General features: G+C 37.5%; 1 long non-coding RNA gene across 1 annotated transcript in view; it reads right to left on the bottom strand.

Annotated features, from left to right (window-relative positions):
* Window positions 1-4,712: 4,712 nt before the first annotated feature.
* LOC148978385 (uncharacterized) overlaps window positions 4,713-15,219 on the bottom strand; it is a 29,661-nt gene continuing 19,154 nt past the window's right edge. The window contains exons 2-4 of the long non-coding RNA XR_016169412.1: window positions 6,449-6,631; window positions 6,265-6,359; window positions 4,713-4,786 (exon numbers count right to left, since the gene is read on the bottom strand). This is a non-coding gene — a long non-coding RNA (uncharacterized LOC148978385). The remainder of the gene's footprint in view (window positions 4,787-6,264; window positions 6,360-6,448; window positions 6,632-15,219) is intronic.

Raw genomic sequence — 15,219 nt, 5'->3', positions numbered from 1 at the left:
TGCTGCATCAAAGTCCATTTCACAGGTTTAACGGCCCGCTAAAAACATCTACTACAACATAATGATATGTTAGGGGTTTATTTGGATAGCACTTTCTGTTATGGACTGAACTGAACAGGAGAGCTATGGCTAGCTTTGGAGACCATTAAAGCCCTCTAGTTTGTATTTGATTACATTCTTTTGGGGAAGAATAGCAATTCCGTCTAATAAGTTTAAACTATACTGCCACTCGGTTGTCAACACATGGTTTTTGACTGCTGCAGGCTTCAAGAAGTTGAGCTCGCCTTCAAATCAATGCTTTGAATAAACAGAGTGATCAAAGCCTGAAAGAAATATTCAAACCAGATGCTTCTGGAACAGAAATGCAGCATTATAACAGGTGCAAATGAGACTCATAAAACTTTACATGCGGGCACAGATTGAATTCGTGTTCAATATGCAGCTGGGGGTGGAGAAATGGCAGTATGGCTACATATTAACGTCATATAGATCATCTCATAATCTCATTACAGCATAACCTCCTGGGACCCAGCAATTCATTTTTGTCCTCTAGTAGAGAGGGCATCATTATTCATATTTTTTTTATTTATACACATGCAACAGTCCTCTGCTTTGTTTTAAATGTCGGACATGACAATTCAGCAAAGGGCACATTGAGCACACGACCGCGAGCACCCTCTGAATCATAAAATGACAAATTGGAAACCTTACAAGCTCGTAGACTTTACAGATGCATCCAAGCAAAGGCTACAAGACTGCAAATCCACATTAAAGGGATAGTTCAACCAAAATTGCATGAGAAGTGGCGGTTCTCTGTGCTTACATGTTACTTCTTGCTCAAACTTCACAAATGTATACGTCATTTTTGGGTAAACTTTCTCTTTAAGTGCATCAAATGGGACAGGGCCTAGGTATACATTGATTCTTTCACTGTTTTTCATGGAATATATCACTATAGAGATCAGAGCATAAGAAAACATGTTTTATGCATGTAATATATATATATTATACTGTATGTATATAATACTATATGCAATTATTTCTATTTTTTTGTTTATAAAACATGTTTTCTTTTGGTTTAAGCTTTACAATGATGCAAAAAGGAAAACTAAACACTAAAAGCTCTTTTGCTGGGTGCCTGGAGGTTATTTACAGTATGTAGAAGGATTTGTACAACCATTGTTCTTTCAAAGAAATAGACTACCACATTAAATATGAATGGCATTACACATATTATGAAATGAATCATAGTGTTTTTACCATAAATGAATAAACCAATAAAAACATACAGGATCTTGATTCCAATTCCTTTTAAACTACATCGCCACAGAGAGGCAGATGTCTCTTGAGAACAGCACTTTCACAGGCAAACAAGCTGATTCAAGCCTGAGAGAAAGTGCATCCCCATCCCCATGTTTATTTATTTATAACTTTTATTTTAGATAATTCCTCGGGCAGAAATATCTATTGAAAAGAGGAGCACAGAGACAGCTGGGAACATGAGATGCCAGTGAGAAAGCAGTATTTTTGCAGAATTCATTCAAAAGTACACATTGTTCAAGGCAACATGCTATATCTCTGACTGTTTATGATCAAACTGCATGCATGTATGCCATATTTCATTTGGTGTATTTCAAATGACTCACTATCAATACTACTCATAATCAACACTATCAGTGTTTATACAGTAAGTGAACATTACAGCATTGCTTGAAAGTTTGTGAACCCCTTGCAGAATCGGTAAAAATGTGAATAATTTGAACAAAATAATTCTAACAAAAAAGTATGTTATTTTTTATTTAGCACCCTCCTGAATAAGATATTTTACATAAAAGATGTTTACATGTAGTCCACAGGACAAATGAATTGCTGAATTTATAACAATGACCCCGTTAAAACGTTAAAAAGTCTGCGGTGGGAACAGGATTAAGATGTTCAAATTTCTTATTTTGTTTAAATATATATATATTTTTTCATTTAGTACTGCCTTTCAGAAGCAACAGACTATATATATATATATATATATATATATAGTATATATATATATATATATATATATATATATATATATAGCAATGCTTCTTTCTTTTAACAAGGGCCCTGATCCTTTCAGTCTGACCTTCACAGTCTGGGTGGCACATTTCAGCACAGATCGTTTTGTGATCCTGTCACAATGTAATACGGGCTTTAAAAAGAGCCTGTTATTGATGGATTGGCCAGTTACAGGGGTCATATCAAGAAGAATCAAATTCCCCTTGATCTTTTGAGATGAAAGAGCTTGATGTACCATTAAAACATACTGTAAATTTCACAACTCAAAACTTCCTCTCCAAAAAGGCCATTTGTTGATGCCGCCTGGCTTGTTTTGTGAATCTGTCGCAATGCAGGCTTTGCAAAGGAGAATTATGGTCACTAACTATATTTGACACGACATCAAACACACAAGCCAGCGTGTGAGCAAAACTGGAGAAAACGCGAAGGGAGTGAACACATTTCAATGCTCAACCTCATTGAAAATACGTGCCTGTGGCGACATATCAACAAATTTTCTATTACATTGATTCTTGCCCGTTTTGTGGTACTTTCAAAGTCAAATGTGCAGAGAGTGATGGTAAAAGCACGTTCAGTTTTATCCAAAACAGATGAATGTGAATCTGGCAGTCTTTTTTGATTGTTGTGTGTGTATCACTGCAGAAACTAATGTCCAGTGAGTGGCAATGAAAGGTTCACACTAAATAATGTACTACACTAAAGCCTGACCAATAGTGTTAACAAAAGCAACCGGAGAGATAAAACCGTATTTTCTGAAGCAACAATGCCATTTTAGCTATTTAGTATGCCAGTATAAAAGTGCAAAAAAGAAAAAGTCTTTATTAATCGATAATTGTTGGTATTTGGGGCATAGAAGTGCCTGTGGTTCGAGAAAACAGACAATCACTTTTAAAAAACTCCCTCACTGTTGAATTGGCACCCTTTGTTGTATATTCTGAGGCTCACTGAAACACATCTACAATCTATCTCGAGTCTCCATGGGAAGATCTTCCTGGAGGAAAGCTTTACATTTAGCTGGGCAGTGCTTCTTTCTTTTAACAAGACCCCTGATCCTTTCAGCCTGACCTTCACAGTCTGGGTGGCACATATCAGCACAGATTGTTTTGTGATCCTGTCAGTTGTTGGTGTTTTACTTCCTCTATCATTTTAGTTGGAAACTGCAATACATTTGAAAATATGTAGGTACACTCTTAGAAAAAATGGTTTTATATATGTAGCATTGGGTTCTTTACTCAACTCCAAAGGACATTTTATTCTAAAAAAAAGATTCAATAATGACAAGAAAGAACACTTTTGGCACAAAGGTTCTTTAAAGGCTATTATTCATTCATATATTACATTATTCTGCATGACCATATTCATTGACCAACATGACATCATGACTTTTGCGTAAACATATACGCCACTTTCGAGTCAGGTGGCGTGTCATCTCCACGCATTTTGTGCTATCCGCGTGTATGCGTGTATGTCTACGCCATTAACGTCCGCGTCATTCCGCGTGTGTGAACACGCAGTCAAATCTCCAGTCATAAATGCCATTAACCCCAGTGACGGTTAAGTTTAGGGATGGGGTTGAGGTAAGTCATATCTTTTTTTTACCTAGGATGGTAAGGGAACAGTCATAAATGCCGGTGACGGTTAGGTTTAGGGACGGGGTTGAGGTAAGTCATATATTTATATAACGTTAAGTCAACGGCGTTCATAAACACGCTGAAAAGCGATTATGCGTGTTGATAGCACGCCAAAAATGGAAATACGAATTGGCGTGTCATACACACGCTACTTCATGAGATCAGTCTGCATTGACTACCATAGTAGGAAAAAATATATAGATTTGAAAACGGTAAAACTCAACTGTTTAACTCAGAGGGAGTTGTAAAATGAGCCCATTTCCCCAAAAAAGTGGCGTATCCCTTTAAGAAAAACTATTATTTGACAAATTTAAAAAAAAAAAAACAACAACTTTACACTCAACCAACTTTACTTTACGCTTTAAATGTGTTGTATTTTAATTGTTACATCACCCAGAAAGTGCTATATATAATATTATTATTATCACAAGTTTGGCTCAACTATGCTCATAATAGAGCGTGGAGTGTGATAATTGATATCAAATCAATCAAGATTCTGTCCAACACATTTAAGAGATTCTGTGTTTGCATATTTGCTGCGTTTTGCCATCATAAGGCACAGTCTATCTGCAATATGACCAAGGCCTGGATGAGAATCACTGAATCACTTTATTAAGTAAAGATCAAACATGAGCAGTTTGGGGAGACTATATACATGATTCATGACAACCATCTGTAGAGTAACACAAAATTAAAAGTGTCAAACTTTGCTTAATTTTGCATTGTTGAATATTTTAGCCAATCACAGGGATTGGGATCAGAAGTGTTTAAGTTACTGGTAGGGGGGATCTACTATTCAGTATCTCTCACAAGTTGGCTAAGTCCTGTATGAGCACAAATCCTCTCATTCTTCTCAAATCAGACACGATGTAAATTAAGGATTCATTGTGTAGTTTTAACAGATTCATTGATTAAACAGGAGTATTAATGATTTTGGTAATAATAATATTCAGACTTTTGAGCTTTGAAGTGCTGAAAAAAGAAAGAAAGTGGGACTGTCACATCGAGGGACATACCTCTGCCATACCTTGGCTTTTGTTGAACGCTAGCGTCCAACGTTGTTTGGATGCCATCATTCTTCAAAATATCTTCTTTGTGTTCTTCTGAAGAAAAAAAAATGCATACAGGGTTGGAACATCATGAGGATGAGTAAAAGATCTGATTAAGTCTCCTGACACAGGTTATGTGTGGCTCATTCACATTGTGCACACGGTCTGTGTCAATCATGGGCTGGAACTAAAGGTTTTATTCCTCATATACGGTTCGTCTCTTTAAAGCCACAACCCCCCTTTACCCCTTCATCTTGATCCTTTCATTGATCCTGCTTCTTAGCAGGATAACACCTCTCACGCGGGAAAGCATGAGGAGATAAGTGGCATTGCTCTGATCAAAGTTCAGTAGGATATTCCTGTCAATATTTTATATCTTTTATTTAGATACATTTCTTTGTAGCATATTGATCATTCATACTGTACTTTGGGGAAAATCATGTACCAGAATGGCTTCAACATTATAGAAATTTATCGGAGAGTAATGTAGTACCTGTAAATATGAAATCAGATCCTCACTCAGACGTCGCACAACAATAGCACATATAGTGCATCTACTTTATATCTCAGCAGTGTTAAACAGTGTTGGAAAAGCTGCCTTGAAAAGTAGAAGAAAAAAAGAAAAACAAACACTAATCCCTGACTTTTATATATTTCTCTGACAAAATCACAACAAGGGGTTTTAAATTGTTAATGAATAAGAAGGGATCACACCCGAACATTAAATTCCATGAATACATCAACAAAACAAAACTATTATTTATCTGAGGTGAAAAAGGCAAACCCTGCCACACAGGGAATCAAATTCATTTCAGTGCACTGAAGATTTTAATAGTAATATTAGTCAGTAATTGTATACCTTAAAACTCATCTTTGGTCACCAAAATGACATATCTAAAAAAAAAAAAAAAAAAAAATAATAAAGTATTCACGCCTTAAAATATGTAAATTACCACCGCCTCTACTCACGCACACCATCTTTTTACAAGTTTAATTCAGCCATACATGTTTGAACCAGAAACTGATTCAGAAGAAGTGGAAGAGAATTATATCGTATTATATTTATTGACTTAGTCAGTGGGGCTCATCAACTGTTTGGTTACCAACATTCTTCAAAACATCTTCTTTTGTTTTCAGCAGAAGATAGGAATTCATACAGATTTGGAGCTACTTGAGGGTGAATAAATGATTTTTGGGTTAACTAACCCCTTTTGTTTATAATAAAATATGCAACTTTTAATATCTGAACAGTTTTAGTCATTAATCGATTACAGAGAAAATCTGGGTATCATACATTACTGTTTTTTTAGATGTGAGATTCTCAGTCCTTTAAACTAATAAATAAAATGGTGAAAGATGCGACTCATTTATGGGATCCTGCTGGGACTAGCATCGGCCTGTCCGCATTCGGCTAGAGGAAGTCGAATGGAATCAATACCACAGCATTTCCATGACTTTGTAAAATGAAGTGTCAGGGCTCCAGTGAACCTATTTTGGGACATTGATGGGATTGCTTTTGTAATTAGCCATACCAGAGTCCTTGACAGCCACTTCTGGGTATTCAGGGTGAAAGAAACCTCATCAGCCGAACCGAAGGACGATACCCTTTCCCCCTCACGCCACTTCTCTGTTCAAAAATAGAGCAGCTGAGAGCAGTCAACTCTTATTTGTTTTATCAAAAGCCAGAGCTTTACCTAAAGGTCTGTTAGCATTCACCTTGCTCGAGTGAAAAGCTGGTGTTTTCCTGCTCCTGGCCTCCCTAGGCTCCCGTTCAGAGAGGTGGTGATGGAATAAGAGGGGTTGAGTTTCACTGCAGCATCTCTAGATGTGTCCTGCCACATATCCATTATGTTGATTGATGGCTTCTGTGGGGGACTCATTTTCGCTCACGGTTGTGTGCTAAAAAGATTAAAACAGTAAATTTGTGAATGTTCTCTCCAAGGTTGGGACATGTCATTCTTATACATCTAGTCAGGTAGCTGCAGATACAATTAAAGAGAAAGGTTACCCACACGTTGTGGAGGTGGATGCTTTTTTCAGGACGTTGTGCTGATTAATAACAGGGTAACATTTCAATGTTGGCTAAATAGTTTAAAATGAACAAGCTTTCGTAAGTAAATTCTGCAATATTGGTGCGATATGCAGTGCTGAAGGGATGATGAACAATAAATTTGTTTGGCCAACCAAATAGGATTTTTTTTAGTCAACAAAAGGATTTTCCCATTTCCATGTTGGATTATTGTCGAAAATAAGCTCTGTGACCAACTGAAGTTTATGGTTCTACACGTTTTGTTCATCATGATAATCTTCACAAATTAACTCACATTTATGAATTTTGAAGCATAAAATCGCCAGAATTAAAAACGAAATGTAGACAAACTACACCACAGTCACATGACTTTAATATCACCACAACGACAACTTTTCCAGTCTTTATTTTTTAAAAATCTGAGTAAGAATAGTGCGATTCCAACGCTATCTCATGACCAATTCGTACGAGTGATTAAAAAGTGGCTAATTCGTACTAATTCATACGACCTCACTTGTACGAATTCGTACGATATGTCTAAACCGACGTGATGGGTAGATTTAGGGGCGGGGTCAGGGGTAGGTCATTCGTACAAATTCATACGAATTGGCCAATTTGTAAAATATGTACATTTAGCAAAAATCGTACTAATTCGTATGAGTGAGGTCGTGCGAATTGTTGCGAATTAGCCGCCTCGTAAAATTTGTACGAATTCCTGTGAGATTGGGTTGTGTGATTCACACAATAAGTTGCCGACGTGTCTGGAGTCGTCGAATGTGGCATTTACATATATATCCATGGTTAGCAATAGTTGATTTCTAACTAAAAATTAAACAGAATATCTTCTTTCATTATTAACTCACTCTCTGCCATAGCTCTCAAATCTTCAAATGACAGCATTTCTGGTATGTAGGATACGTTTTGCAAATCTGCCTATAAAATACAAGAGAAAAAAAGTGTGCTATTCAGAGACGTATAGAAATGTCTCAGGGGGATCTCTTTATTTAAGTAGACTACTAAAGTGGAGCAACCGTTTAAGAAATGTTTTGCCGGGTATATTTATCTAAATAAGCTACCTGAACAACAACACATCTGGTTAAATGACACAGAAATGTGAAGGTAGCTCTTTCACCCCCTAGAGTATACTGAGGTTTGTCATTGCCACAGTAATGCATGCAAAACTGTTCAACAGAACCACTATGTCTTGACCAAGCATATTGATGAATGTTGCATGAACATGCATGAATGTTTCTGGCCTAAACTGATCCAGATGTCAACAAAATGATCTGAAGAAGCTGAAATATGCCTTTGCAAGGAAATACAAGGAGCTCCACGCTAGATTCTCAAATCCATGCGTATTTCACTGTGCTTAAATGACAGATCAGACACTGAATCCTCTGCCCTATGTTTTACCTCCTCAATTAGACCACATGTCCTCCACACAGAGCTAAGATACTGACACATGTGTCTTGGCAAAATCCTCAGGTTTCAAATGACTGAGAGATGAAGTGATACTTCCTCTTTGCAACTGTTCAGGCTTCGGCAGGGATCAACACGGCTACAAAATATATGTCTTAATACTTTAGATTTTACAAGCCTCTCTCAGCATGATCTCCCTGCACAGACATGAGGATTAGATAAAATCTAAAGATGTTTCATTAGGTGTTTTATGGAGGACCCCCCTGTGGGGTGTTTTCAATGTGCTGTTCCTGTTGATATTGGCATGGTATGCTGCATGTTACGCATGATAATGTGCATCAGCTTAAGTGTGATTTTGGCCCTGAGGTCGAGTGGAGGAGAGCCATCGTTCTGAAGAAAGTAAAAGTCGTCCAAAAAGCAAATTCAGAAAATTGTTTTCCCATTTACACAGCTGGAAATCTGATTATGCTCCAGCACCTAAACTCGTCAGCACTGTGAATTTTAATGCATCAACAATAATCGGAGCTTCACCGCCACAAAATGCTTCCAGTAGAGTTGGGTTTTTAGCCTCAAAGCAGACTGTAAAAATCTGCAGCAAATGGATCATTTGTTTCATATGGTAGTAAAGAACAGGCATAGTGTAATCAAAATGTTCTAAAAATGCAATAAATAAATAGATTGTTAAATGTATGCACTGTACTATATGAATAATGTTTTGCTTAACCTGATATTGAGGTCTTAAAGGGATAGTTTCCTCCAAAATGAAAATTGTCATCATTTACTCACCCTCATGTTGTTCCAAACCTATATGAGTTTCTCTCCTCTGTTGAACACAAAAGAATATATTTTAAAGAATGTTGGTAATCAGACAGTTGACGGCATCCATTGACTTCTATAGTATTTTTTTCCCCTATGGAAGTCAATTGTCTGGTTCCAAACATTCTTCAAAATATATTATTTTGACTGCAACTGGAGTATGTGTGAAACCAGCCCGTTCTCATCCCAAGGCGTCATATACTGACGCTTTTGCCAATGCGTAGACATCAAACACATGGCACCCTTTAGCGCAGATATATATGGGCCAGAAGGCGCCTCCTAGTGGTCTAACCCTAACCCTACCCCAGACCTAAACCTACCCATAACCGAAGCGTTTTATGATGTATACGCATTGGCAAAACGCCCTGGGATGAGAATGCACTGGTGAAACAGGCGAAAGGGGCAAAAAGTGTATTATTTCCATAGATATTGACCATGTTTCGGCAAGCATCACAAAGCGTAATTCACTTGGCTGCCACTAGTGGAGAAAAACATGCTTCACTTTAAAGAAAAGAGAAATTACACAACCTGAGAAGAAGAAACTGAAGGAGCTGTTGAAAATCCAGAAAAGATTTTAGTATTTCCCATTTATAAGTTGGAAAGAAAAGTTGTGTTGATGTGGGTGCACAGCACCAAATGGGATCAAGGTTTCACAACATCTACCCACATATCCAGGAATGTCTGGAAAATCCAGTACATTAGAGATAATATGACAGATACGTTTACCACCTGATGGTAATTACTGGTCGTATATTCACAGTAAACCTCAGAAAATGCCATGGCCTCCGGTTATTTTCCTAAACTAATATAAAATATTGAGCCCAATAAGAATCCTTTTATGCATCTTGGCCTGAGTTTGGGGAAGTCTGGTGTTTATTTGGGTTTTTTGGATGCCTGTAGTACTTTGGTTTCTGAAGCATATCATTACAGTCAGGCAGAACAGGACTATTTCAGTACGAATCATTTCTTGAGGCGCAGGAAGCCACAGAAGGGTGTGTGCAGCTCACATCCTAATTTTGCAAACAGAAAACAAGCAAAACACTTTAAACAAAGTTTATACAAAATTACATAAGAGATAATGAAGTCAATCTTTTAAATAGAAAAAAAGTTTATATTTGACTTGCATGATGTACTTTAATGAATCAAATTACAAGTGTGATATTTTTTTTACACAGTTTGACAAACAAATAATATTGAGTTTTTAATTTATTTAAAAACAAATCGGTTCAGCAAATGATTTCCTGACTCACTCACTAGCTCTTTTGATATGAGCAAAATCTGTGCTTCACCAGCGATAACCGTGAGATGCATGCCTGTTGGAAACATAGAGATCCATAATAAAGGCTATAGATGTCTCGTCCACGCTGCTGGCCAATGGAGGTCAACGTCTGCACCTGGCGGCCATCTTGTCACAGGCAGCTCGCTCACTTGCAACATTGTGTTATTGCTCACTTTTCTACTGATTTTCAAACGGTTTGGTTTGTTATAAATGCCAGAGATGTAGTTGACACTGCATACTTATGAATAATAAGAGTATAAATAAATGATCATCCAGAATTATAGCCACGTTAATAACATTTGTAAGAAACCAAGCTGTTTGTAAATCAGTCAAGATTTCAACAAGATACGGGTATTGTGCTCATGCTGATGATCACTCATCTTACATCGGGAACCACAGAGCCCACCAGAAAGCTTGCCTGTGACAAGATGGCCGCCGGTGATGATGATAGAGACTCCGCCGGTTTCATGTTGTTTGACTTTTGTGTCAATAAATGCAGTATTTCCGAACCTCTTTGGTTATGTATCCCCATAGCCCTAGGCTTCATCAACAAAAAAAATCTGTTGTATTTATGTCCAGAAAGATTTCATTAAAAAGATCTTAATTTGTGTTCCGAAGATGAACCAAAGCCATACAGGTTTGGAACGACATGAGGGTGAGTAATTAATGACAGAATTTTATTTTATTTTTTTCTCGGGTGAACTAACCCTTCATAGTACAATAAAATATTCATCAGCACGTGACTACATGCATGGTATTAAATCCTATACTTCCTTTCAGCAATTTTATTATAATAAATGTCTTTGGCATACAGATAGAAGATGACCCTTCCTCCACCCCCCACTAATGAGACTCAGAGAGCTGATCTAAATGTCACCCCACTGGTCAGCAATCTGTTCTCTATCTCAAGGCAGCCTGCTGCACCTGAAGGGTCTGGCCTCATACATGGTGTCCTGAGGTGTGTGTGCTACAGTACTGCAAGATTCAGTGGCACTTCCAGGACAGCTTTAATGCCGTGACAGTGGAAATCACACCAGAAAGGCCATAGTGGGATGTAATGCCAAGTAAAAATTTGTGTCAAAAGAAATATATTTCGAATTCACAGTATAAAGTAGCCAGATGGCCCACTTCTTGGCCCACAAGAGTACATAGGATGTACACTTTGCTATCCCATGACATTAGGCCACAGGAGTGGATTTGTGAATGGCAGTGAAGTGACGTAACTGACTGGCTGGTAGGTGATGTGATAATGACTGCATGGCGAATATAGTCCAGATTAGAGCCAGACCGATATATCGGCAGACCGATATTATCGGCCAATATTAGGCATTTTCCAAACTATCGGTATCTTATAATGACCGATAAATTAATATTTCAAAAATAAAATGAAAACGGATGAAACACACTTGAACCATGTCATGAGTGTTGGAGTTGAATAGTCTGTCCACCAGAGGGCACTCTACACGGTTCCTGTTGGCAACACTCGTTGAGTTGGTCATGAGACATACATTGCTTGAATAACAATTAAAAGAACATCCCCATCAGTTCACTTAACTCAAATAAGCATGAAAAAATTTGTGACTATGTCCAGTTTAAAATAAAATAAAATGTATCGGATGTATCGGAATATCGGCAGATGTATCGAAATATCGGATTTTAAAACCCAAAAATATTTGTATCGGTATTGGTCTTTAAAATCCTTTATCGGTCGGGCTCTAGTCCAGATTATTTTCATACAACACACATTCATACTATATAGAGCGTCCTAAATAAATAAGCCTTAAAAGACAGTTTCATGTTGTTTGACTTTGGTGTCAATAAAAGCAGTATTTCCGAAACTATCTGGTTATATGTATCCCCAAAGCCCTAGGCTTCATCAACAAAAAACCTGTTGTATTTATTAAGTCCAGAAATTCAATGATTCCCAACAACGTCATGTTTCACATCACACATCTACACTTCACTCTTGATTTCTCTCAACCAACACGACGGACACGAGAGCTGTAAGTCAGTAAATGGGAAAACAAAGTAATTTGCGCTACTTATTTGAAAAATGTAGAAGTAAATTTAAAAATAATGCATTACTTATCTTTAGATACTTAATTTAGAAAGAGTAATCTGATTACATTACTTGTAATGCGTTACCCCAACACTGGTCATCATTATTTTATGCTAACTAATGTAGTTAAATGAAACCTCCTTCTTTCTCTTCTCTATTTCTCACTCTTAAACCTATTAATCGCTCACTCTTTATTTTCAGTGTGTTGTTAAAACAGGCCCACAGAACAAGCTATTGATTGAAATGACCTCTGAGCATAATGAGAGCTCATATGCTAATGGTGCTTATCATTTCTGTCAGTACCCTGCAGACAGTTACAATTAAGTGCAGAGTCAATGCTTTCCATCACAGAGAATGTTACTGTTCCTCATTTAAACATTATGTAAATCCACATTTTGTCATTCAGTTTGTCTCCCTTGCACGAATTTCAGTCTGGGCTGCCATAATTACTGTTTAATTTGGAGAGTATACAACTGATGTTGTGTTTATTTCACAAAATGGGTGGATTTTAAACTTAAAGCTACTTTAGGAATCGTTGATTCCAAACCTGTTATTTATCCCGTGGAATTCAAAAGGAGAAATATGAGTGCTCAAACGGAAGACTGCATCCGAGGCTTTGTCCTTCCTAGTCCGTCATGTAATTGATGCTAAAGGGTGCCTAAAGCGTCAGATATTGAAGCATGGTCAAAACTGTCAGTTAGATGACGCCTTGAGATGAGAATGCGTTGCGTCCAGTCCTTCAGAGGCCTGTAGGCAACAATCCCCTCAGCCAAAAAGTCTTTCTATTAAAGCCGTCCAAGTAATGACAACTGTATGTGTTCTCCCAGTATTTTACATTATGCACAGTTTATGCATTTATCTCCAAAAACACTTTGTCTTGCATTACGTATTGAAATTGGACAAGCTCAGTGGCGAATCATTTTCTGCCAATTCTTTTTTTGAGAAATTTAAAGTGTGCAAAGGATTGTGGGTGATCGGAGGACGCAAATTACTTAAAGGATTAGTTCACTTTTGAAAAAACTTTTGCTGATAATTTACTCACCCCCATGTCATCCAAGATGTCTATGTCTTTCTTTCCTCAGTCGAAAAGAAATTAAGGTTTTTGATGAAAACATTCCAGGATTTTTCTCCTTATAATGGACTTCAATGGGAACCAGGTCCAACCGAGGTCCAAACGACAGTTAATAACAGTTTCAGATGCAGCTTCAAATGTCTTTAAACGAGATCAGACGATGAATAAGGGTCTTATCATGCGAAACGATCGGTTATTTCAAAGCTTATTCCAAAAATGTAACTTTTCTAAGGACAAATGCTAGCCTTGTAATATATTGTGAGGCGCGTTTGCAACGTCATGTAATACGTAATTACGTTCAAAAGGTCACGGGCGACGTAGCCGGAAGTACAGAATCAAAATCGTCCGACATCGTTGTTTTACCTTTTAATTCCTTTTTTGTAAACGGCGTTTGAGTTAGTTTTCACGTTCAACCTATGCGTTCAACTTGTAAACACTCTGACTCTGTACTTCTGGCTACGTCGCCCGTGACCTTTTGAACGTAATTACGTATTACGTGACGTTGCAAACGCGCCTCACAGACTGGAGAAAGGCTAGCATTTGTCCTTAGAAAAGTTACATTTTTGGAATAAGCTTTGAAATAACCGATCGTTTCGCATGATAAGACCCTTATTCATCGTCTGGTGTCGTTTAAAGACATTTGAAGCTGCATCTGAAACTGTTATTAACTGTCCTTTGTACCTCGGTTGGACCTGGTTCCCATGGAAGTCCATTATAAGGAGAAAAATCCTGGAATGTTTTCATCAAAAACCTTAATTTCTTTTCAACTGAGGAAAGAAAGACACGGACATCTTGGATGACATGGGGGTGAGTAAATTATCAGCAAAAGTTTTTTCAAAAGTGAACTAATCCTTTAAAGCATTCTTTAAAACAGGCCGAATGAAGGACATTAAAGGGTTAGTTTACCCCAAAACAAAAATTCTGTCAGTAATTACTCACCCTCATGTTGTTCCAGCCCCATAAGACTTTCGTTCATCTTCAGAACACAAATTAAGATATTTTTGATTAAATCTGAGAGCTGGATCACTCCTCCATAGGTTTCGAAGGGATTGAAACTTGCTGGCCCAGAAAACAAATTAAAGACATTGTTAAAATAGTCCAAGTGAAAAAACGACTTTATTCAACTATTCATTTCCTTCATGGGCCTCGAGTTAGTTCGTACAACCAGTCTTACCGACCCAAAACTTCTAAGTCTATTCAATTTCACTGTATATGCATAAATGGCTTTAAACCGTTTACCTCTGACCAGTTTTTCCCACTGTCTTTCTTTTTACAATCTGGAATAATTGTCTTTTAATGTCTTGAATAGGTGTTCAAGGGCCCTTCCGATGCCTGGTCTTCCTTCTTCCTCTCCACTATTTTTATCCTTATGCTCCTGTATTTCTACACTCTTTATCTGTTATTTAATGTGTTTTGTAATCAGTCCTTGAGGATGTATCTTTGTTCTCTGCTTCAGTGAGAAGATTGAATTTCATTGTGATTTGATTGTTTTTCCTTCCAAGTGGGATTTTGTTTTTTGTTATCGAATAACCCATATGCCAGCATATCAATGAAATGGAGAAAGATTGCACTAAATTTATCTCTCTCTTTCTGCCTGTATCTCTATTTGTTCCTTTCATTTCAGTGTGCATGGGCTTTCCCCAAAAGGATAACTTGGAAACTTTGAGGTCCATTGAGCGGCCAGCATTAGATAATCAATCAATGCAGCCCACGTCCCCCAAATGAGCATTCTGATGTCACTGATGTGGAACAACATGGACTGAGCTCACCATTGAGATTCCAGGGAGAAATGAGGTCATCTTCACTGGGGCTC

This window comes from Pimephales promelas, chromosome 7 (assembly GCF_988280905.1).
Source record: "Pimephales promelas chromosome 7, fPimPro1.hap1.1, whole genome shotgun sequence".
Taxonomy (NCBI): Eukaryota; Metazoa; Chordata; class Actinopteri; order Cypriniformes; family Leuciscidae; genus Pimephales; species Pimephales promelas.
The sequence above is the reverse complement of the archived record's forward strand: the minus strand, read 5'-3'. Positions and strand labels throughout refer to the sequence as shown.